The sequence below is a fragment of the Bos javanicus genome, chromosome 21 (assembly GCF_032452875.1).
Source record: "Bos javanicus breed banteng chromosome 21, ARS-OSU_banteng_1.0, whole genome shotgun sequence".
NCBI lineage: Eukaryota > Metazoa > Chordata > Mammalia > Artiodactyla > Bovidae > Bos > Bos javanicus.
Genome location: NC_083888.1, coordinates 27,452,240 through 27,477,616, shown reverse-complemented (window position 1 = coordinate 27,477,616; position 25,377 = coordinate 27,452,240). Strand labels below are relative to the sequence as shown.

General features: G+C 43.5%; 1 long non-coding RNA gene across 1 annotated transcript in view; it reads right to left on the bottom strand.

Annotated features, from left to right (window-relative positions):
- Nucleotides 1-610: 610 nt before the first annotated feature.
- The window catches only part of LOC133234280 (uncharacterized), a 35,498-nt gene continuing 10,731 nt past the window's right edge, over nucleotides 611-25,377 (bottom strand). Inside the window, exons 2-3 of the long non-coding RNA XR_009732095.1 lie at nucleotides 4,744-4,942; nucleotides 611-4,294 (exon numbers count right to left, since the gene is read on the bottom strand). This is a non-coding gene — a long non-coding RNA (uncharacterized LOC133234280). The remainder of the gene's footprint in view (nucleotides 4,295-4,743; nucleotides 4,943-25,377) is intronic.

Here is a 25,377-nt window from a genome sequence, read left to right as displayed (position 1 = left end):
TTCACTTCAGTCGCTCAGTCGTGTCCGACTCTTTGCGACCCCATGAATCGCAGCACGCCAGGCCTCCCTGTCCATCACCAACTCCCTGAGTTCACCCAGATGCACGTCCATCGAGTCAGTGATGCCATCCAGCCATCTCATCCTCTGGCATCCCCTTCTCCTCCTGCCCCCAATCCCTCCCAGCATCAGAGTCTTTTCCAATGAGTCAACTCTTCGCATGAGGTGGCCAAAGTACTGCAGTTTCAGCTTTAGCATCATTCCTGCCAAAGAAATCCCAGGGCTGATCTCCTTCAGAATGGACTGGTTGGATCTCCTTGCAGTCCAAGGGACTCTCAAGAGTCTTCTCCAACACCACAGTTCAAAAGCATCAGTTCTTCGGCGCTCAGCCTTCTTCACTGTCCAACTCTCACATCCATACATGACCACAGGAAAAACCATAGCCTTGACTAGCCGGAACTTTGTTGGCAAAGTAATGTCTCTGCTTTTGAATATGCTATCTAGGTTGGTCATAACTTTCCTTCCAAGGAGTAAGCGTCTTTTAATTTCATGGCTGCAGTCACCATCTGCAGTGATTTTGGAGCCCAGAAAAATAAAGTCTGACACTGTTTCCACTGTTTCCCCATCTATTTCCCATGAAATGATGGGACCGGATGCCGTGATCTTTGTTTTCTGAATGTTGAGCTTTAAGCCAACTTTTTCACTCTCCTCTTTCACTTTCATCAAGAGGCTTTTTAGTTCCTCTTCACTTTCTGCCATAAGGGTGGTGTCATCTGCATATCTGAGGTTATTGATATTTCTCCCCACAATCTTGATTCCAGCTTGTGTTTCTTCCAGTCCAGTGTTTCTCATGATGTACTCTGCATAGAAGTTAAATAAGCAGGGTGACAATATACAGCCTTGACGTACTCCTTTTCCTATTTGGAACCAGTCTGTTGTTCCATGTCCAGTTCTAACTGTTGCTTCCTGACCTGCATACAGATTTCTCAAGAGGCAGGTCAGGTGTTCTGGTATTCCCATCTCTTTCAGAATTTTCCACAGTTTATTGTGATCCACACAGTCAAAGGCTTTGGCATAGTCAATAAAGCAGAAATAGATGTTTTTCTGGAACTCTCTCGCTTTTTGATGATCCAGCGAATGTTGGCAATTTGATCTCTGGTTCCTCTGCCTTTTCTAAAACCAGCTTGAACATCAGGAAGTTCACGGTTCACATACTGCTGAAGCCTGGCTTGGAGAATTTTGAGCATTACTTTACTAGCGTGTGAGATAAGTGCAATCGTGCGGTAGTTTGAGCATTCTTTGGCATTGCCTTTCTTTGGGATTGGACAGAACTCCTAATTCATTCAAGGCCCTTTACTTACTGTTTTTTTCTTGAAGACTGTTTGACTTTGGATTCTCAGAGTCTCTTTTTGGACTGTAAATATGTTGCCTTGTATGTTTGTATTTGTTTTGCTGGGAGTGTACCTCATATACCATAGTCTTCCTCTGCCTGACTGACTCACCTTAGTGTATGATCCTTCAAGGTCCATCCATGTAGCTCCCAGTGTCCTAATTCCCTAATTTCAGTGGTGATTTTTAATGAGTGAGAAATAGTCTGCTGTATATATGTACACTTCTTGTCTAAGCTTTAACTTCTTGTTGGAGATTTTGTGGGTGTGCGTCTCAGCTACTGGAAGTCGTGCTGCAGGTTTGTTGGGGTGCTGGTGCCTTTGGATGGACGGTTTTCTCAGGATACAGGCCAAAGTGGGGGAATGTCGGATCCTCAGTTTAGTAGGACTTGATTGTTTTGTTTTGTTTTGTTTTTTCAGGCATTTGGAGACTGGCCATGATACTGGCTGCTGCTGATGTATATTCCCACTGAGAGCTTAGGGCAATTCTTTGTCCCCCAGACTCCATCCCATATTAATTGTTGGCCATTGGGAGTGGTAGGATTTAATTTCCCATCGTCTTTTTGATTGGCATTTCTGTAGCAATTAGGAATGTTGAGCATCTTGTATGGTGGGGGAGCTTTGGGTTTGTATTGTCCCTTTTTTTTTTCCTTAAAGGGTGTGAGGACAATTTAGCTTTGGTTCAGCTTCCTGAAAGTCGGCTGTGTTTGGAATTTATTTCTCTGGTACGGCCACAGGACGTTTCCTGAGGATGGCTGTCATTCACAGAACCCCAGGCCTTGGGAACTGAGATGCCTGTGAGCAAGAGTGATCAAGTTGTAGTTCCAGGAAATGTTCACAAAATGGCAGCGCTTTTTCAGACCCACCTTGGTTCCTGGGGGCAACCAGAGCCTTAGGGCAAGTTGGCTTCCTGGGCTGTGAGAAGGAGTGGAATGTGCCTGAGCAAATAGGAAAGTGCTTGAGTCTCACTACTTTTTCCCCCTAAAGCCTCACACAAACACTGTGTCCAGACTAATCCCTTCAGGGTCCACAGTACACTGCTGAGGGTGCTTAGGTACTAGGAGGCTGCACTCAGGAAGGAGGCTTGGACTGGGTTCCCCAGCACCAGGGGAGGTTGAGGCTAGCTGAATTTTGCCTTGAAATTCCTCGGGGCCTAGATGCCACGTGGACTCTTGTCCTAGCCAAACAGAGCACCCTGAAGCCCTTTCAAAAGGGTTCAGTGAAGGGTTCCCTGCCAGGCTGTATCGACCCCACCCTGATTCAGCAGTGGGACCCAAGCCTGCTCAGCATCCCAAGTCAGGGAGGTTGGGGTGGGGGGGTGGTCATACAGTAGGAACTGCTATTCTTTCTTTTTCTTTAACATTTTCCAGATGCTACCTTGCAGTATAGTCAATTTAAAGTGTTGTGATTTTTGTCAGTATACAGCTCCCAATTAGGTATTTAATCATCATGTGGTATCTCTATTCTTTTTTGATTTTTGCCATGGAATGTCAAGCAGAGTGCTGAGCATCAGGTCCTTGCGGATTATGTATCCCAGATACACCTTTTTGTGTATACAAAGAAGGAAGACACTTAATTTTTGAGGTGTGTCTCTTAGAGATTTCTGTGTATAGGTTGGAAATACAGATTCCTGTGAACATGTAGAAAAAAGGAAGGACGAGGATACTCCTCATGGATTATCTGTTACAGACACGCATTTCTTGTCTGTGTAGGTACGGAACTTCTAATTCATTCAAGGCCCTTCATCGATTGTCTTTTTTTTCTTGAACACTGTGTTTGACTTTGGATTCTGAGTCTCTTTTTGAATTGTAAATATGTTGCCTTGTATGTTTATATTTGTTTTTCCTGGAACATACCTCATATACCATAGTTTTCCTCTGCCTGACTGATTTCCTTTGTGTAGAATCCTTCAAGGTCCATCCCTGTGGCTCCAAATGTCCTAATTCCCTAATTTCAATGAGAAATAGTCTACCAGACATACGTACCACATCATGTTTAAGTTTTAACCTCTCACTGGAGAGTTTGATGGTTGTGTGTCTTGGTTACCGGAAGTAGCGCTGCAGTGTTCCTTGGGGTGCCTTTTGACCAGTGGTTCTCTCAGGATCTAGGCCCAGGTGTGGGAATGTCAGATCCTGTACTTAACCTCTTTGGAGAGTCCATTTTCCAGGCTGTTGCCATCGTATTTATCCAGAGACCTTAGCGGCATTCCTTTTCCTCCAGGCTCTCTCCCGAATCTATTGCTTGTAGATTTGTGGTGATCGTGATTGTGACATTTGATTTACCATTGTGTTTTGACTGACATTCCTTCAGCAATTAGGGATCCTTAGCACCTTGTCCCGCTGTGGAGGTTTGATTTTTTTTTTTTTTCCTTAATGGGTGTCAGGACAACTTGCCTCTGACAATTGGGTTCCTGAAAGTTGGGTGTGTTTGGAAATTATGTTTCCAGTACTGCCCCAGGACATTTTCTCAGGGCATCTGTCATTAACATAACCCTAGTCCTTGTGACGGAGAAGGCAATGGCACCCCACTCCAGTACTCTTGCCTGGAAAATCCCATGGATGGAGGAGCCTGGTAGGCTGCAGTCCACGGGGTTGCAAAGAGTCAGACACGACTGAGCGACTTCACTTTCACTTTTCACTTTCATGCACTGGAGAAGGAAATGGCAACCCACTCCAGTGTTCTTGCCTGGAGAGTCCCAGGGACGGCAGAGCCTGGTGGGCTGCTGTCTAGGGGTCACACAGAGTCAGACACGACTGAAGTGACTTAGCAGCAGGAGTCCTTGTGAACTGAGGTGCCAGTGAACTCCGGAGATAAAATAGTAGTTACTGAAATTGCCCACAAGACGACAGCACTATTCAGGCCTCCCTTTGGTTCCTAGAGTAACCAAAGCCTTAGAGAAAGTTGGTTTCCTGGGAAGAGAAATAGAGTGGAATGTGCCTGAGCAAACACGAAAGACCTTGAGTGTCAGGACTTTTTCCCTCTAAAGCATCACACAGACACCTGGTCCAGGCTCATCCCTTCAGGGTCCACAGCACACTGCTGAGGGTGCTTGGGTGCTAGGAGGCTGCACTGTCAGGAACGAGCCTTGAGCTGGGAACTTCAGCATCATGCAAGGACTAGGCTTGCTGAGCCTTGCCTGCAATTGCTTAAGGCCTTGACGCCACTCACAGCCCTGACCCCAGCCAGAATGTAGGAGACAGTAGACATTTCAACAGGGTTCAACACAGGGCACCGTGCCAGGCTGTGTCAACCACCCCCAGAGCCAAAGTGGGACCCAAGCCACCTCAGCCTCCAGAGATGGGACAGCATCCCATGCCAGGGAGGTTGGAGATCATGGAAAAGGCACTGGTTTACTTACCTTTCTTTAACATCTCGTTGATGCTACAGCACAGCATTGTCAATTTGCCATGTTGCGACCGTTGTCAGTGGACATCACAGGATCCAGGTATCACATGTCTATGAGGTATGTCTATGGTTGTTTGGATTTTTGCCATAGAATAATGAGCAGAGTGCTGAGCATAGGGGCCTTTGAAATTATCCATCTCAGATACACTTTTCTGTGGATACAAAGAAGGAAGATAGTTAATTTTTGTGTTATATCTCTTCGAGAAAGAGATTTCTGTATATAGGTTCGAGATACATATTTCTGTGTATATGTGGAAGGAAGAAGGAAGGAAGTGGATCATCCTTGTGGATTATCTTCTGCAGATATACCTTTCCTGTCTGTGTAGGTACAGACCTCCTATTTCATTCACAACCCTTCAGTTGGGCTCGATAAAGGACAGAAATTGTATGGACCTAACAGAAGCAGAAGATATTAAGAAGAGGTGGCAAGAACAGATAGAAGAACTGTACAAAAAAGATCTTCACGACCCAGATAATCACCATGGTGTGATCACTCACCTAGAGCCAGACATCCTGGAGTGTGAAGTCAAGTGGGCCTTAGAAAGCATCACTGCAAACAAAGCTGGTGGAGGTGATGGAATTCCAGTTGAGCTATTTCAAATCCTGAAAGATGATGCTGGGAAAGTGCTGCACTCAATATGCCAGCAAATTTGGAAAACTTAGCAGCGGCCACAGGACTAGAAAAGGTCAGTTTCCATTCCAATCCCAAAGAAAGGCAATGCCAAACAATGCTCAGACTACCGAACAATTGCACTCATCTCACAAGCTAGTAAAGTAATGCTCAAAATTCTCCAAGCCAGGCTTCAGCAATACGTGAACCGTGAACTTCCAGATGTTCAAGCTGGTTTTAGAAAAGGCAGAGGAACCAGAGATCAAATTGCCAACATCCGCTGGATCATCGAAAAAGCAAGAGAGTTCCAGAAAAACATCTATTTCTGCTTTATTGACTATGCCAAAAGCCTTTGACTGTGTGGATCACAATAAACTGTGGAAAATTCTGAAAGAGATGGGAATACCAGACCACCTGACCTGCCTCTTGAGAAATCTGTATGCAGGTCAGGAAGCAACAGAACTGGACATGGAACAACAGACTGGTTCCAAATAGGAAAAGGAGTATGTCAAAGCTGTATATTGTCACCCTGCCTATTTAACTTATATGCAGAGTATATCATGAGAAACGCTGGGCTGGAAGGAACCACAAGCGGGAATCAAGATTGCTGGGAGAAATATCAATAACCTCAGATATGCAGAAGACACCACCCTTATGGCAGAAAGTGAAGAGGAATTAAAAAGCCTCTTGATGAAAGTGAAAGTGGAGAGTGAAAAAGTTGGCTTAAAGCTCAACATTCAGAAAACTAAGATCATGGCATCTGGTCCCATCACTTCATGGGAAATATGGGGAAACAATGGAAACAGTGTCAGACTTTATTTTTTTGGGCTCCAAAATCACTGAAGATGGTGACTGCAGCCAAGAAATTAAAAGACGCTTACTCCTTGGAAGGAAAGTTATGACCAACCTAGACAGCATATTAAAAAGCAGAAACATTACTTTGCCAACAAAGGTCCATCTAGTCAAGGCTGTGGTTTTTCCAGTGGTCATGTATGGATGTGAGAGTTGGACTGTGAAGAAAGCTGAGCACTGAAGAATTGATGCTTTTGAACTGTGGTGTTGGAGAAGACTCTTGAGAGTCCCTTGGACTGCAAGGAGATCCAACCAGTCCATCCTAAAGGAGATCAGTCCTGGGTGTTCATGTTGAAGCTGAAACTCCAATACTTTGGCCACTTCATGCGAAGAGTTGATTCATTGGAAAAGACCCTAATGCTGGGAGGGATTGGCGGCAGGAGGAGAAGGGGATGACAGAGGATGAGATGGCTGGATGGTATCACCGACTCAATGGACATGAGTTTGGGTAAACTCCGGGAGTTGGTGATGGACAGGGAGGCCTGGCGTGCTGCGATTCATGGGGTTGCAAAGAGTCGGACACGACTGAGCGACTTGACTGATGTTTGACTTTGAATCTTCAGAGTCTCTCTTTGGGTTATAAATTTCTTGACTTGCATGTCTTTTCATTTTGCCTGGAATGTATCTCATATACCATTTTCTTCCTCTGCCTGATTCCCCTTAGTATACGGTCTTTCAAGGTCTATCCCTGTGGCTCCCAGTGTCCTAATTCCCTAATTTCAGTGGTGATTTTTAATGAATGAGAAATAGTCTGTTGTATATATGTACACTTCTTGTTTAAGCTTTAACTTCTTGTTGGAGATTTTGTGGTTGTGCGTCTCGGCTATTGGAAGTCACGCTGGAGGTTTGTTGGGGTGCTGGTGCCTTTTGATCGATGGCTTTCTCAGGATACAGGCCCAAGTTGGGGGATGTTGGATCCTTGGCTTAGCAGGACTTGATCATTCTGTTTCAGGCATTCGGAGACTGGCATGATACTGGCTGCTGCCAATGTATATTCCCACCGAGAGTTTAGGGCGATTTTTCCTCCCTCAGACTCCATCCCGTATTTATTGTTGCAGATGTGTGACATTGGCCATTGTGAGTGGTGGGATTTGATTTCCCATCATCTTTTCGGTTGGCATTTCTGCAGCAATTAGGAATGCTGAACATCTTGTTTGGTGGGGGAGGTTTGGGTTTGTGTTTTCTTTTTCTTTTTCTTTCCTTAAAGGATGTGAGGACAATTTAGCTTTGGGCATTGGCTTCCTGAAAGTCGGCTGTGTTTGGAGTTTATTTCTCTAGTGCCAGCTGTAGGCCGTTTCCTGAGGTCAGCTGTTATTGTCCCTTGTGGGTATCTTTCTTTGCAAATATTTCTTCCTAGTTTGAGGGTTGTTGTTCTCCTTCGTTTAGGGTTTCCTTTGATACACAAATGTTTTATGGTTAATTTGGTCCCATTTTCTGCTTTGTGGTTTATTTTCCATTATTTTAAGAGGTGGATCCACAAAGAATTTGCTGCCTGTACTTTAAATCATGTCCTGTTTATATTTTTTCTCAATAATTTCATAGTATCTGTCTTTGCGTTTAGGTACTTATACTATTTGGGGTTTATTTTGTATATAGTGTTAAGAAGGAGTTTTCTGATTTCATTCTCCTCATGGTTGAAGGAACTCTCACAGAGTTCTTCATAAAGACTGTTACAATTTCCATCCCAAGCATGGGTAGAGGAGTGTTCCTTTTATCTCCACACCCTCTCCAGCACTTATTGTTTGTACAGATTTTGACAGTTGTCATTCTGACTGGTGTGATGTGTTACCTTGGTGTAGTTTAGATTTGCTTCTCTCTAATGTTTAGCACGAACACTGGAGTGGGTTGCCATTTCCTTCTCCAGTGCATGAAAGTGAAAAGTGAAAGTGAAGTTTCTCAGTCATGTCTGACTCTTAGCGACCCCATGGACTGCAGCCTACCAGGCTCCTCCGTCCATGGGATTTTCCAGGCAAGAGTACTGGAGTGGGGTGCCATTGCCTTCTCCAATGTTTAGCAATGTTGACATCATTTCGTTAAGATTTTTTTTAAAAGGGTGTAAGTTAAATTTATGTCTCAAAATTGGCTTCTTTAATGCCTGCCTTGTTTTGGATTCTTTTCCGATGATAAGCCCTAGGACCTTTCCTTAGGGCAGCTGTTTTTTATTACCATCTTGGAGCCTTGTGAATACTGAATGCCCAGCAGCACAACTCTCCATAGTGTTCTTACAGAAAATTCCCACACGGTGGCAGCACTACATCATGCCACACTTTTTCCGCCCCCCCCCATAATTTCCTTATTTCCTATTGAAATAGAGTGGATTTCAGATATTGTGTATGTTTAAGGTGTACAAGAACTCTATTCAGTTATACATAGACATTTATCTATTCAGTCTAGCATTCTTTTCTGCATATGGGTGATTACAGTGTGTTCAATAAACTTCTCTATGCCATTCAGTAGGTACTTTTTATCAACTACTTGATGTATATTAATGTGTATTTGTTAATTCTAGTCTCTTAATTTATCCCAAATGTACCTGGATGTTGGGGGCTCTCCAGACAGTCCCCAACCAGGTCCTTTTAGGAGGCACACTGCCAGCTACATGCTCCTAGCTTCCTCAGCCCCAGGACACTCCAGCCTTGGGAACCAAACCAGTCAGGCTCCAGGGATGTGACACCAGCCCAGCACAGTATGTCCTGAGGAGAAGAGAGTCAGAATGTCTTTTTTGTTCTGTTTTCGTCCCATCATACCTGGAGTATACAGTGAATTACAATCTTCTGGGTGTTTTGTTTTTTCCTTTTCCTTCTACTACAACTTGTTTCATTTCTACATAGATGTATATATGATTTGTTGGGGGTTTTTTCTTTATAGGTTATTACAGAGCATGCAGTAAGTTTCCTTGTGTTACACAGTGGGTCCTGGTCACTTATCAACAGAAGTGTGATACTCCATGCCCCACACCTTTGTATCTTGGTGACCTTCCGGAAGTTTCCTTTCTAAGTCGTCTCGGGCAATAGGCTCATTTGTATCCAACTTTAGTTTATACCTAGAAGTGATATCATAGTGTCAGGGGAGTGTAATCTCCTCAGTTCTGTCCCATCTCAACAAAAAATTGAAGCGATGGAAGTTAAAGCCCTCAACGTGGCACAGCTCTCAGACAGCCCGTGTTATAGCTCTTGGACAGATCAGTGTTACAGCTCTGTGTTACAGCTCACTTTTATGTAGAAAATAACAGGAAAATACATCCTCTAGGCGTGAGGGCATGCCGACCCAAAGACGCAAAAAGAGAGAGCCCTGGCCCTTTGGCTCCTCTTTTTATATGTCTTCTCTCCCCCTGGGCCTACCCTATGTAAACTGGGCTAGCCAGGAGTGCTGTTTGTCCCACTCGAGGTCCTCATCCGGTCCTCGGATCTTCCTTTGTTCTATTTTCGTGGGCTTTTCCCTTCCTTGTCTTTTAGCCACCGCCATTCTGGACTCCTGTCTCCTATTCTACCTACGTAACAATAGAATACTTGTCTGTCCTGGTCTCCCATACTTCACTTGGGATGATTCTGCTTTCTTTCCTGAAGCTGTACTTGGCATTATTTCTTACTTCTCATGGTTGGAAATATTGCATTGTGTACATGTGCCCCATCCTCTGTTTCCATTCATGTGCTTCTATAATTAGCTTGCTTCCCTGTCTTGGTGGTCGTACCTCATGAGGTGAAAATCATAGGGTTACCTGTCTCTCTTAAAATTTTGGTTGTCATGACCCGGCTGCCTGGACCCCAGCCCAGTCCAGACATGAGACCCAAGCCTGCTCAGGCTCCAGGAATGGGAGAGCAGCCCAAGTCAGGGAGGCTGGAGGGAATAAAATAGCCATTACTTTTCTTTGCCTTTCTTTCCTTTAATCTCATGCCAATGCTCTTTTGAAATATAGCCAACTTGCAGTTTTGTGCGTCTCAGTGTACAGCCAACTGATTATGAAATATACATACAGCATATTTGTACTCTTTTTATTCTTTTGACATATACTATTGAACCAAGGTTGAGTAAAATTCTCTGTGCTGAACTTGTAGAGTACCTATTACAGCTACAGATTTCTTTGTATATTGGAGAAAAATATTTCTGTGAATATGTGCATGAAAGGAAGGCAGAGGAAAGAAGGAGTTAATCCTTGTGGATTATCTAAATCAGATATACCTTTGTGTTTGAATCTCAGAGTCTCTTTTCATGCTGTAATTTGCTTCCCCTGTATCTCTATTTTTCCTAGAAAGGACATCATCTGCTATTCACTGTTGTTGACTTTACTTAGCGTATGATCCTTGAAGGTCCATCCTTGTGGGAAAAATTGGCATGATTTTATAATTTCAGGGGTGGTTTTTTATGTCTGAGTAATAGCCCATTGTATATATGTACTACATTTCTTGAAGATTTAACCTGTCAATGGACTTCTTGGATCTGTACCTTGAGTATTAGAAGTAGCACTGCAGTGAAGGTTGGGGTACATATGTGTGTCATTTTGAATGATGTTTTTTCATTATATAGGCCAGGTGTGGGTATTAAAATCTTAGGTTTAGCTCTCTTGAAGTTTTTTGTTCTGGCCTGCAGAGGCTGCCCCTTCAAGGGGCTGTTTCCAATGTCTATTCCCATAGAGCCTGTAGGGGTATTCCATCATCTCCCTGCTTTCTCCCCCCATTAACTGTTTGCAGACAGGATAGCCATTCTGTCAGATGGAATATGATTTCTTCTTGTCATTTTGATTGGCATTCCTCCCGTAATAATTAAGGATGCTGAGCATCTTGTCCTGTGGCCTTCTGAGTTTTGTTTTTTTCCTTAAAGGGTGTTGGGGAAAATTTACCTGTTGCAACTGGCTTCTTGAAAGTTGGTTGTTTCTGGAATTTATATCTGCCAAATCCACTGCAGGACCTTTCCTGAGGGCAGTTGTCATTAACAGCCCCCCAGGCCTTGTGAATTGGAGTGGAGATTCCAGTAAGCACCGGTGGTCAAGTTGCAGTTACAGGAAATGACCACAACTCTGGTTGAAGCAACCAGAGCCTTAGGAATAGTTGGCTTCCTGGGCTCTGAATTAGAGTGGAATGTGCCTGAGCAAACACCCAAGGGCTTAAATATCACTACTTCTTCCCCCCAAAGCTTTACCCCTCCCCTCCAGACTCATGCCTACCTGGGGCACCGCTCCCTGCTGAGGTGCCTAGGAGGCTGCACCCTCAGGAAGGAGTCCTCAGCTGGGGTCCTAGCACGAGGGCCCTGGATGCTTGGTGACTTTACCCTGGTCCTCGAGGCCAGAGGGTCGGGCCACCATCGTTGGGGTGCACTAGGGATTCTGGTCCCAGCCAGAGAAAACTCAACAGTACAGGTTTAAGAGAGGTCTCAATGCAGGGCATCCTGCCTGGCTGTGTCAGCCCCACCCTAGTCCAGCTCTGGGACTCAAGCCTACTCAGGTTCCACAGATCAGACAGCATCCCAAGTCAGGGAGGTTGGAGGAAATAAACTAGGTATTACTTTTCTTTCCTTTAATCACAAGCTGATGGTATATTGAAGCATAGTTGATTTGCAGTGTTGTGCTCGTCCTCAGTGTACAATGGACTGATTCAGTTATGACATATACATGTAGCATCTTTGTACTTAAAATTTTTTTGCCATAAAGGTTATCGAACAAGGTGGAGTAAATTTCTCAGTGCTGAAAATCAAATCCTTGTGGAGTATCTATTAGAGATACAGATATTTTGTACAAGAAATGAGGGAAAGAGACTGTCCTTTTAGATTATCTATTACAGCTACAGATTTCTATGTGTATGTTAGAGATAAAGATTTCTTTGTATATGTGCATGGAAGGAAAGAAGAAAGAAAAGAAGGAAGGAGGAAGACAGGAGATAACCCTTGTGAATTACCTAGTAAAGATTTCTGAAGGTATGTTAGAGACACAGATTTCAGTGCATATGTGGAAGGAAGAAAGAAAAGAGAGAACTCTTGTAGATTATGTATTACAGATACTGATTTCTATCTATACATTAATACCAACCTCCTAATTCATATCTGGCCCATTCCTTTCATTTTTTTTTTTTTTCAAAAGCTTTGTGTTTGAAAGTTAGGGTCTCCTGTGTGGTAAATTACTTCCCCTTATGTCTTCTTTTTGTGGAGAAGAGGCATCATCTGTTATGTTTTTTTCTATGTTGCTGACTACACTACATATATGATCCTCTAACATCCATCCTTGTTTGGACCAGTGGCATAATTTCATGGCAGTTTTTCATGTCTGAGTAAAAGCCTAAGGTATATATGTACCACATTTCTTTAAGATTTAATTTTTCAATGGAATGTTTCTTTGGTCTTTGTCTTGGCTATTGGAAGTAGCATTGCAGTGAACGTTGGGGTACGTGTGTCATTTGAATGGTGGTTTTTTTGTAATATAGGCTCAAGTGTGGGTATTAAAATCCTAGACTTAGCTCTCGAAATTTTTCATTGTCGTCTGTGGAGGCTGACCTTTCTAGGGGCTGTTGCCAATATCCATTCCCATGGAGCATGTAGGAGGTTCCATTATCTCCCAGCTTTCTCCCCCATTTACTGTTTGCATACAGTCAGGGTAGCTATTCCGTCAGAGGGTATTTGATTACTTGTTGTCGTTTTGATTGGGATTCCTATGGTAATCATTCCATAGGATGATTGAGTGTCTTGTCCTGGGGCCATTTGGGGTCTTTTATTTTACTTTTTTTTTTTTTTTTTAAGGGTGTGAGAAAAATTTTATCTGTTCCAATTGAGTTCTTTACAGTCAGTTGTGTTTGGAATTTATTTCTACAATACTGGCGGCAGGACTTTTCCTGAGGCCCCACAAGTCTTGCGAGTTGGAGGTGGTAGGAAGCAAGCATGGTCAACATGTATTTACAGGAACTGTCCACAAGGAGGCAGCACTTATTCATGCTCAACTGTGATTCGACATGCAACCAGAGCCTTGGGGAAAGTTGGCTTCCTGGGCTCTGAATTAGAGTGGAATGTGCTGAGCAACCAAGGGTTTAAGTCTCACTATTTCTTCCCTCAAAGGTCTACCCGGCCCTCCAGACTCATGCCAACCTGGGGCACCGCTCCCTGCGGAGGGGCCTAGGAGTCTGCACACTTAGCAAGGAGGCTTCAGCTGGGGACGCCAGCACCAGGGGACCTGAATACTTGGTGACTTCACCTTGGTCCCCAGGCCTGATTGTCAAGCCACCATCTTTTGGGTGCACTCTGGATTCTAGTCACAGCCAGGGAAAACCAGGCAAAACAGGTTTAAGAGGTGTCTCATGAAGGGCAATCTGCTGGCCCCAGTCCAGCCATGGGACTCAACACTACCCACATTCCATGGATCGGATACTATCCCAAATTATGAAGGTCAGTGGGTGTAAACTGGGCTTTACTTTTCATTCTTGTTCTTTTCTTTACTCTCATGCCAATGCTATTTTGAAGTATAGCTGATTTGCCTTTTTGTGCTTGTCCCCAGTGTCCAATGGACTGATTCAGTTATGACATATACATAGAGCATAATTGTACTTTTTTGGATTCTTTTGCCATAGAGGTTATTGAACAAGGTTGAGTAAAATTCTCTGTGCTGAACATCAGTTCCCTGTGGAATATCTATTAGAGATACAGATTGTTTTATACGTGTACAAGGAACCAAGGAAGGAAAGAGTCCTTGTGGATTATCCATTATGGCTACAGATTTCTATGTATATGTTAGAGATATACATATATTCTTGCATATATGTGTATGGTAGGAAGGAAAGAGGCTGGACATAAACCTTGTAGATTACCTAATACAGACACATATTTCTGTGGGTATGTTAGAGATAGAGTTTAGTGCTTATGTAGAAGAAAAGAAGAAAGGAGATAATTTTTCCAGATTATCTATTACAACTACAGATTTCTGTCTATATGTTAGTACTGACTTCCTGATTCATCCCTGGCCCTTTCCTTTTTTAAAAAAATTCTTTGTGTTTTAATCTCAGAGTCTCGTTTTATATTGTAAAATACTTCCTGTGGATCTTTTTTTAAAATTTTACCTAGAAGGGACATCATCTGCTATTTTCTTCCTCTGTTGCTGATTCTGCTTAGTTTATGATCCTCCTAGGTTCTTCCTCGCAGGAACCATTGGCATAATTTCATGGGGTTTTTTCGAGTCTGAGTAATAGCCCATTGTATATATGCACAATATTTCATTAAGATTTAATCTGTCGATGGAACGTATCTTTGGTCTGTGTCTTGGTTATTGGAAGTAGCACTGCAGTGAATGTTGGGGTGCATGTATCATTTGAATGATGGATTTTCATAATATAGGCCCAGGTGTGGGTATTAAAATCCTAGGCTTAGCTGTCTTGAAATTTTTCACTGTTGCCTATGGAGGCTGTCCTTTCTAGAGCCTGTTGCCAATATCCATTCATTCCCATGGAGTGTGAAGTGGGATTCCATCATCTCTCAGCTCTCTCCCCCATTTTACTGTTCATACAGTTAGGATACCATTCTCTCAGATGGAATTTGATTGCTTGTTGTCATTTTAATTGGTATTCCTCCTGTAATAAATAGGGATGTTGGATATCTTGTCCCATGACCATTTGGTGTTTTTCCTTTTTTTTCCTTAAAGGGTATGAGGAAAATTTACCTGTCACAATTGGCTTCTTGAAAGTCAGTTGTGTTTGGAATTTATGTCTGCAATATCTACCGTAGGGCCTTTTCTGACAGCAGCTATCATTAACAGCCCCTTGCACCTTGTGAATTGGAGATGCCAGTAAGCACCTGTGGAAGTTGTAGTTATAGAAAATGTCCACAAGGTGGCAGTACTTCTTCATGCCCAACTCTAGTTCCATGTGCAAGCAGTCTTAGGGAAAGAAGGCTTCCTGGACAGTGAATTAAGAGTGGAATGTGCCTGAGCAAACACCCAAGGGCCTGTGTCTTACTACAACTTCACCCTGAAACTTCACCCCTCCCCTCCAGACTCCTGCTTACCTGGGGCACTGCTCCCTGCTGAGGTAGGTGCCTAGGAGACTGAACTCTCAGGAAGGAGGCTTGAAATGGGGACCCCAGCACCAGCACCAATAGACCTGGAATCTAGATTACTTTTCCAGGGTTTGAGGCCAGATGGTCGACCATCCTTTTGTTGTACTGGTCCCAGTCAGAGCAAACCAGACAGTACTCAATTAAGGACACCCTGCCCAGCTATTTGACACTTCAAGGCAGTCATGGGTTCCAAGGCTGCTCAGACTCCAGGGATGGGGTAGCAGCCCGTCAGGGAGGTGGAAGGAAATAAACTAGGCTTTGACTTCCTTTCCTTTTCTTTAATCTAATGCCAATGCTATATGGGAATATAGTTGATGTGTCATTTTTTGCTTGTTATCAGTATACAACCACCTGATTCTATTATGACATATGATTATATACAGCATATCTGTCTTTTTTGGATTGTTTTGCCCTAGACGTTATTGCAGAGTTCCGAGCAAAGTTCCCTGTGCTGAACATCAGGTGTTTGTGGAGTATCTGTTAGATATGCAAATTTCTGTGTAAATGTGGAAAGAATGAAGGAAGGAGATAATCCTTGCAAACTGTCTATTAACAGATATAGATTTCTGTGTATATGTTAGAGATGCAGATTTTGTGTTTATGTGGGAGGGAGGAGCAAGGAAGGAGATACTCCTTATGGATTATCTATTGAAGATACTGGTTTATGTGCATATGAGGAAGGAAGGAAATAATCCTTGTGGATTTTCTATTACAGATACAGATTTCTTTGTATATGTGGAAGGAAGGAATGGACGAGGGAAGGTAGGAGAGATTGCTTATGGATTATCTATTAAAGATACATATTCCTGTGTATATGTTTGTCCTGAATTTCTAATTCATCCCTGGCCCTTCACTTTTTCTGTGGGGAGGGCACTTTCTGTTTGAGTGCTCAGAGTCTCTTTTTGTGTTGTAAATTAGTTCCTTTGTATCTCTTTTTTCATTTTGCATAGAAGGGAGACAGTCTACTATTGTCTTTCCTTGACTGGCTGACTTGGTTAGTGTAAGATTCTTCAAGGTCCATCACTGTGGCAACCTGGGGCATAGTTTCATAATTTCAGTGGCAGTTTTTCATAGTCCATTTTATACATGTACTGCATCTTCTTTAAGCTTTAATCTGTCAGTGGATATTTTCTGGGTCTGTGTTTTGCTATTTTAAGTAGGGCTGCCGTGAATGTTGGGGGTGCATGTGTCTTTTTGAATGGTGGTATTTTGTATATAAGCTCACATGAGGGTATGTCAGAGTCTAGGCTTAGATTTTCTGAAGATCTTTTTCTAGCAATGTGGAGGCTGTACTTTCTAGGGCTGTTGGCAATCTCCATCACTACCCAGCTCTCTCCCACATGTATTGTTGCAGACTTGTGAGGATGGCCATTCTGACGGGTTGGATTTGATTTCTTGTTGTCATTTTCTGATTGGCATTTCTCCTGTAATATTAGGGATGCAGAGCATATTGTCCTGTGGCAGTTTGGGGTTTTTATTCTTAAGGGAATGAGGAAATTTTACCTTTTGCCATTGGCTTCTTGAAAGTTGGCTGTGCTTGCAATTTATTTCCGCAGTATTCACTGCAGAGCCTTTCCTGGGGGTGTGCATGTCTGTGTGCTAAGTCGCTTCAATCTTGTACATCTTTGTGACCCTATGGACCATAGACCAGCAGTCTCCTCTGTCCATGGGATTCTCCAGGAAAGAATACTGGAGTGGGTTATCATGCCCTCCTCCAAGGGATCTTCCTGACCTAGGGATTGAACCAGCATCTTTTGTGTCTCCTGCATTGGCAGGCAGTTCTTTACCACTAGTGCCACCTGGGAAGCCCCAGTAGAATCATAAAAAGTCATTAACAACTCACCTAGTCATACAGAAAGAGGTCAAGCTGTATCACCAGGGCAACAAAAAGTCATTAACAACTCACCTAGTCATACAGAAAGAGGTCAAGCTGTATCACCAGGGCAACTGTTAAACCTCAAATGGAATGTTCACACTGAGGCCTGAGATGTGGGAAGGATCAATAGACAAGGTGGTCTCACCATGTGCCCCCTTGGCAGTGACTGTATTTGATCAAGGAACAGCTTGTATTGGATGGTGGAACTTGGTCCCACCAAAACTAAGCCTTCCCTTTGAAAGGAGCAGTGCACATCTTTAAAACTGCTCAAAGATGCAAAACTGAGCCCATCGCCTTGAGTAACATGATAATGCATGTACCTATCATTAGACTAGAAAGGAAATAACTAAATATTTAATAAAGCCTCATGTGTAAAAAAAAAAAAATGTCAAGTTGAGATGTCAAACCTATTTTACATCTGAAAATTAAAGAATCATTCTATAATGCTCATTAATTATTTGAGAAATTCAAATCAAAACTTCAGTGAGGTACCACCTCAAAATGGTCAGAATTCCATCACTTAAAAATCTCCAAATAACAAGTGTTGCAGAGGGTGTGGAGAAAAGGGAACCCTCCGACACTGTTGCTGGGAATGTAAATTGGTGCAGTCACTGCAGAGAACAGTATGGCGGTTCCTCAAAAAAACTAGAGTTACCATCAGATCAGATCAGATGCTCAGTCGTGTCCGACTCTTTGCAACCCCATGAATCGCAGAACGCCAGGCCTCCCTGTCCATCACCAACTCACAGAGTTCACTGAGACTCACGTCCATCGAGTCAGTGATGCCATCCAGCCATCTCATCCTCCGTCGTCCCCTTCTCCTCTTGCCCCCAATCCCTCCAAGCATCAGAGTCTTTTCCAATGAGTCAACTCTTCGCATGAGGTGGCCAAAGTACTGCAGTTTCAGCTTTAGCATCATTCCTTCCAAAGAAATCCCAGGGCTGATCTCCTTCAGAATGGACTGGTTGGATCTCCTTGCAGTCCAAGGGACTCTCAAGAGTCTTCTCCAACACCACAGTTCAAAAGCATCAATTCTTCAGTGCTCAGTCTTCTTCACAGTCTAACTCTCACATCCATACATGACCACAGGAAAAACCATAGCCTTGACTAGATGGACCTTTGTTGGCAAAGTAATGTCTCTGCTTTTGAATATGCTATCTAGGTTGGTCATAACTTTCCTTCCAAGGAGTAAGCGTCTTTTAACTTCATGGCTGCAGTCACCATCTGCAGTGATTTTGGAGCCCAGAAAAATAAAGTCTGACACTGTTTCCACTGTTTCCCCATCTATTTGCCATGAAGTGATGGGACCAGATGCCATGATCTTCATTTTCTGAATGTTGAGCTTTAAGCCAACTTTTTCACTCTCTACTTTCATCATCCAGCAATCCCACTTCTAGCCATACATCCAAAGCTATAATTTGAAAAGATACATGAAGTATGTGCATACGAGCTGCAGCTCTGACAAGAAACCTTACTCTCAAATCCTAGATATCAAATTTGTTTTCACATATTGTCTGCCATATTTAGTCTCTTGGTTCATACTCCATATAACCACATACTGTCATAATTAAATCCAGTTTTAATTTTAGCCTTATTTTTAGGATGTGGTTTCTCTCCAGCAGCATAGAAAGATTCCATTTTCTCCAGGACAGCACTTCTTCATGCCCAACTCTAGTTCCACCTGCAACCAGAACCTTAGAGGAGTCGGCTTCCTGGGTACTGTATACATGCGTGAGGGAGACGAAGCAGGCAGAGAAGAATCCTTGTGGATTAGCTAATAGAGATACATATTTCTGTGGGTATGTTAGAGATACTGGAGAAGGAAATGGCAACCTACTCCTGTAGTCTTTCCTGGGAAATCCCATGGGCAGAGGAGCCTGGTGGGCTACAGTCCATGGGATCACAAAGTGTCAGACATGACTAGCGACCAAACAGCAGCAAGCATGTTAGAGATACAGATTTTGGTGCATACATGAAAGGAAGGAAGGAGGTAATCTTTGTGGTTTATCTAATACAGGTACAGATTTCTGTGTATGGTTAGTAGCAACTTCCTAATTCATCCCTCATAGTTTCCTGTTATTTATTTTTGGCCGGGAGGAATCCTTTGTGTTAGAATTCAGACTCTCTTTTTGTGTTGTACATTACTTCCCCTGTACCTTTTCATTATTTTGCCTTGGAGGGACATCATCTGTCACTTTCTTCATCCATTGCTGGCTTCGCTTAGTGTATGATGCTCCAAAGTGCATCCTGTGGGGATCACTGGCCTGATTTCATAATTTCAGTGGCAGTCTTTCAAGTCTGAGTAATAGCCCGTTAATATACCACATTTCTTTAAGATTTCATCTGTGGATGAACCTATTCTCACGTCTCTCTTTTGGCATCTGGAGGTCCCACTACAGTGAACGTTGGGGTACATGAATCATTCTCAGTGATGGTTTCTCGTAACAGAGGCCCAAGTGTGAATTTTAAATTCCTAGGCTTAGCTCTCTTGAAATTTTTAGTTCTGGCCTGCAGAGGCTGTCTTTTTCTAGGGGCTGTTGCCAGTGTCCATTCCCATGGCACTTGTTGGGAGTTTCCATCATCTCCCTGCTCTCTCCACCATTTACCGCTTGCCAACAGTCAGGATGGTCGCTCTGTCAGATGGGATTTGATTTCCCTTCCTCCTGTCATAATTAGGGTTGCTGAGCCTCTTGTCTTCTGGCTGATTGGATTTTTTTTTTTTTCCTTAAAGGGTATGAGGAGAATTTACCTGTTGCCATTGGCTTGTTGAAAGTTGGCTGTTTTGGGAATTTATTTCTGCAAAACCTGCTGAAAGACCTTTCTTGAGGGCAGCCGTTGCTAAGGGCACCAGAGGTCTTGTGAATTCAAAGTGCAGATAGAACCGGAGTCACGTTGTAGTTAAAGGAAATGTCCACAGGCGGCAGCACTTCATGCCCAACTCCAGTTCCACCTGCAACCAGAACCTTAGGAGAGTAGGCTTCCTGGGCCATGAATTAGAGTGGAATATGACTGAGCAAACATCCAAAGGCTTATGCTTCACTGCTTCTTACCCATAAAGCTTTACTCCTCGCCTGAAGACTCATGCCTACCTGGAGTACCACTCTCTGGGGAGGTGCCTGAAGACTCATGCCTACCTGGAGTACCACTCTCTGGGGAGGTGCCTAGGAAGCTGCACCCTCAGGAAAGAGGCTTCAGCTGGCATCCCCAGTGCCCAGACCCTGGATACTTGGTGACTTTACCCTGTATCCTCAAGGCCAGAGGGTCAGGCCACCATTGTTGGGGTACACTAGGGATTCTGGTCCCAGCCAGAAACAGACAGACAGTACAGGTTTAAGAGGCATCTCTATGAAGGGCACCCTGCCGGGCCATCTCGACCCCACCACAGGCCAGCCCTGGGACTCAAGTTTCCTAATGGTTCAGGGATGGGATAAGACCCCAAGTCTCAGAGGTCAGAGGGAATAAAGAAGGCATTACTCTTTCTTTCCTTTTCCTTAGTCTCATGCTGATGCTGTGTTGAAGTCTAGTCGATTTGCAGTTTTGTGCTTGTCCTCTGTGTACAATGAACTGATTCAATTATGACAGATATTCAGCATATGTGTAGTTTTTTATTTTTGTCCATGGAGTTTATTGAACAAGGCCCGGTAAAGTTCTCTATTCTGATCATCAGGTCCCTGTGGACTATTAGAGATACAGATTGTTTGTACATGTGCAAGGAAGGAAGGGCAGAGATAAGCCTTGTGGATTAGCTCATACAGTAGCAGATTTCTGGATATATGTTGAATATACAGATTTCAGTGCCTGTGTGAAAGGAAGGAAGAATGGAGAAAGGATGGGAGGAGGAGATAATCCTTGTGAATTATCTATTACAGACACAGATTTCCATGGATACATTAGTACTGACCTCCTAATCCACCCCTGGCTCTTTCCCCTTTTATTCCCCCCCCTTTGGAATTCTGGGTTTGTGTTTGCATCTCAGAGTGTCTATGTTGTAAACGACTTCCTCTGTTTTTTTTTCAATTTCTCCTTCCACGGCATCTGCTATTTTCTTTCCTTGTTGCTAATTTCTCTTAGAATACTTTCCACCAAGGTCCATCCCTGTGGGGACTGTTGGCCTAATTTCATAATTTCAGTGTTGGTTTTTCAAGTCCATTTTAATAATTATATATAAAATGGGCTATTTTTCTATTGTTAAAATCTTAAATGTAGTACATATATATTATATCTGTGATTGGCCCTTATCTTGGGCAATTGGAGGTACCACTGCAGTGAACGCTGGGGTGCATTTTTTCATTTTGAATCATGGTTTTTCATAATATAGGCCCAGGTGTGGGTATTAGAATTCTAGGTTTAGCTGTCTTGAAATTTTTTCTTCTTGCCTGTGGAGGCTGTCCCTTCAAGGGGTTGTTGCCCATGTCTGTTCCCAGGGAACATGAAAACGGGTTCCTTCATTTTGTTGCAGGGAGAAAGCCAATTCTGACTCCACACTGAAAACTTTTTGACTTGGTTTTCATTCTTTAATTATTATAATTGTACTCAATGGCTTGCCTGGAGGCCCCATCCCCCTGCTTGACTATAAACTCAAGTGTCTTTGTTCAGCTCAGGGAGAGATACTTTGTCCCTGCCCACCTAGAAATAGAAGAGATTAGCACCCCTTCTGAAGGCTTTTCATTCCCTTTTGCAAGACTGAAGACCCTCTCACTTTACTTCCCCACTGCATCTCCCTCTCCTTCTGCCTTTTGACTTTACTCATTGTTTCTTTCTCTCTGATCTATAAAACAATCTGGCATTTAATTTGAGGCACTAGCCTGCCATCCTTTCCATCTTTTGGCTCCCCAATTAAAGTCCCTTCCTTGCCTCAGCAGCTCATCTCTGGGATTCATTGGCCTATATTGTGCAGTGAGCAGAACAAGCTTGGACTCAGGAACAATTTGCCTTAGCCAGCCAGGAGCCTTGCTGCTTGTGGCTAGCTGGACCTGATCAGGGAATATTGGGGCAAGACCCTAGCAGCTACTGGGACCATTTGTTGTCCTGAAGTGGCACCGGCTAACCCCAGCATTTGGCAGTTGAGACAAGGAACCAAAAAACTAGAGTCCAGGAACTCAATTTCATTTGTAGGGTAAGTATATGCAATTCGATAGCTGGTTCAGCCAGTATGATGTTTTGTGTGTCCTTTTGTGTTAAGAGCCAACAGGCTCGATTTTGGAGGGTAAGTCAGCTCTGGTGTGCACATGGGAACATATTTTCCCCTCAATCTGGGCTTTTCCTTTATGGGATAAGCAAATTTTCTTGGGTACCCATTTGCAGAGAGGAGGTGGTGTTGGACTCTACCCTGAACCAGTTCATTGGGAACTAGCCCTCATGGGGCATGCCCGCCCTAGTTGCAGTTAGCTCAATTGTAGGGTAAATTGTAGGGTAGATGGGTTTCCCTTGTGGCTCAGCTGGTAAAGAATCCTCCTGCAATGCGGGAGACCTGGGTTTGATCCCTGGGGTGGAAAGATCCCCTGGAAAAGGGAAAGGCCACCCACTCCAGTATTCTGGCCTGGAGAATTCCACGGACTGTATAGTCCATGGGGTTGCAAAGAGACACGACTGAGCGACTTTCGCTGCTGCTGCTGCTAAGTCGCCTCAGTCATGTCCGACTCTGTGCGACCCCGTGGACTGCAGCCTACCAGGTTTCTCTGTCCCTGGGATTCTCCAGGCAAGAACACTGGAGTGGGTTGGCATTTCCTTCTCCAATGCATGAAAGTGGAAAGTGAAAGTGAAGTCACTCAGTCGTGTCTGACTCTTAGCGACCCCATGGACTGCAGCCTACCAGGCTCTTCCGTCCATGGGATTTTCCGGGCAACAGGGTAAATGTATTTACCTGATTTGGGAACTGGTCTAGTTGGAACAGGTTCATTTGGGAGGTAACTCTTGTGGAGGTGGGTAGCCTAGTTAGAATTAGTTCATTTGCTTTATAGGGTAAACTGATTTACCCAATCTGGGAATCAGTTCATCTGGATGCATCAATGCTGAAATCTGTTTGTGCCGATTTTGTTGAAATCTGTCTGAATCTTCTGTGTTTGGCATTATACAGCTGATAAAAGTGGGAAAATTAGATATGTTAAGATCAGAAGAACAAAGTCCCTGAATGGCTCAGAATTAAACAATTTGGCCTCATAGTCACCCACGAGCTGAGCATCTCTCAGAGGCCCAATATACACACATGAGCTGAGCGTCTGCCTAGCAGGGTTTAAACACAAGCTTAGCACCTGTTAGAGGCCTCAAAGACACACAGGAGCTGAGCATCTGCCTAGAGAACTTATAGTCACCCATGAGCTGAGTCTCTGCCCAGAGTTGTCCTAGACACACAAGAGCTGAGTCTCTGCCTGGAAGTGTAAAGTGAAAGTGTAAGTCGCTCAGTTGTGTCCAACTCTTTGCAACCCCATGGACTATACAGTCCATGGAATTCTCTAGGCCAGAATACTGGAGTGGATAGCCTTTCCCTTCTCCAAGGGATCTTCCCACCCCAGGGATTGAACCCAGGTCTCCCGCATTGCAGGTGGATTCTTTACCAACTGAGCTATCAGGGAGCGACTGCCTAGCAGCCTCATAAACACAGAGAAGCTGAGTATCTGCTTAGAGGCCTCATAGACACATACAAGCTGAGTGTCTGCCTAGAGGCCTCATAGACACACGAACTGAGCGTCTGCTTGGAGGCCTCATAGACACACATGAGCTGAGTGTCTGCCTAGAGACCTCATAGAAACACTGAGTTGAGTGCATAGCCAGAGGCCTCATAGACACAAACGAGCTGAGCATCTGTCTAGAGGCCTCCTAGTCACACACGACCTGAACATCAGCCTAGAGGCATTTAGATATATACAAGCTTAGCATCTGTTAGAGGCCTCAAAGACACACAGGAGCTGAGCATCTGCATAAGAGGCCTCCTAGACCTATATGAGATGAACTACCCCCTAGAGGTCATATCCTGTCACAGCTGCCCTCAGGAAAGGAAATATGCCCACACATATTACAAAAATGAATTCCAAACACAACCAACTTTTAAAAACCAATTTCAAAGGTCAATTTTCCTCACGCCTTTTAAGGAAAAAAAGAAAAAGAGAACCCACATGGCCAAGGACAAGATGCTAGTGTCCCAAATTATTACAGGACAGATGCTGATCAAAATGACAATAAGAAACCAAATCCTGTCTAACCGAATGGCCATCCTAACTGTCTGCCAACAGTACACAGAGGAGAGAGCCAGGAGATGACGGAATTCTCCTTCATGTTCCCTGCAAACAGACATTGGCAACAGTTGCTTGAAGGGACAGCCTGCACAGGTCATAACAAAAAAACGTCAAGAGAGCTCGGACTCTGATACCCACACCTGGACCTATATTATGTAAAACCATCATTCAAAATGACAATATGTACCCCAACCTTCACTGCAGTGGTACCTCCAACTGCCAAGACACAGAACAAAGAAAAGGTCAACTGACAGGTTAAATCTGAAAGAAATATGGTATATATATTCAAGGTGCTATTACTCAGACTTCAAATATTGCCATGGAAATAATGAAATTATGCCAATGGTCCGAACAAAGATGGACTTTGGAGGAAAATACACTAAGTGAAGTAAGCAATAGAGGAAGAAAATAGTAGGTGATGTCCCTTGAGGGTGAAATTGAAAGAAAGAAATACAGAGGAAGTAATTTACAACAGAAAAAGTGACTCTGAGATACAAAGAATTATAAAAAAAAAAGTGCCAGGGATGAATTAGGAGGTTGTTACTAACCTATACACAGAAATCTGTAATAGATAATCCATAAGGATTATCTCCTTCCTTCCTTCCCCATATGCACTGAAATGTATATCTCTAATGTTGTTATTGTTTGGTTGCTAAGTTGTGTACAACACTGTGAACCCCATGGACTATATAGCCTGGCAGGCTCTTCTGCCCACTGCATTTCCCAGGAAAGTATACTGGACTGAGCTGCCATTTCCTTCTCCAGGATCTGAACATACACACCGAAATACATATCGGTATTTGCTAGTACACAAGGAGTATCTTCCACCTTCCTTCCATGCACATATACAATGAAATCTGTAGCTGTAATAGATAATCCACAAGGATTATCTCCTTCCCTCGTTCCTTGCACATGTACAAAAACATTGTACCTCTAATAAATGTCCCATAGGGATCTGAGGTTCAGCAGAGAACTTTACTTGACCTTGTTCAATAA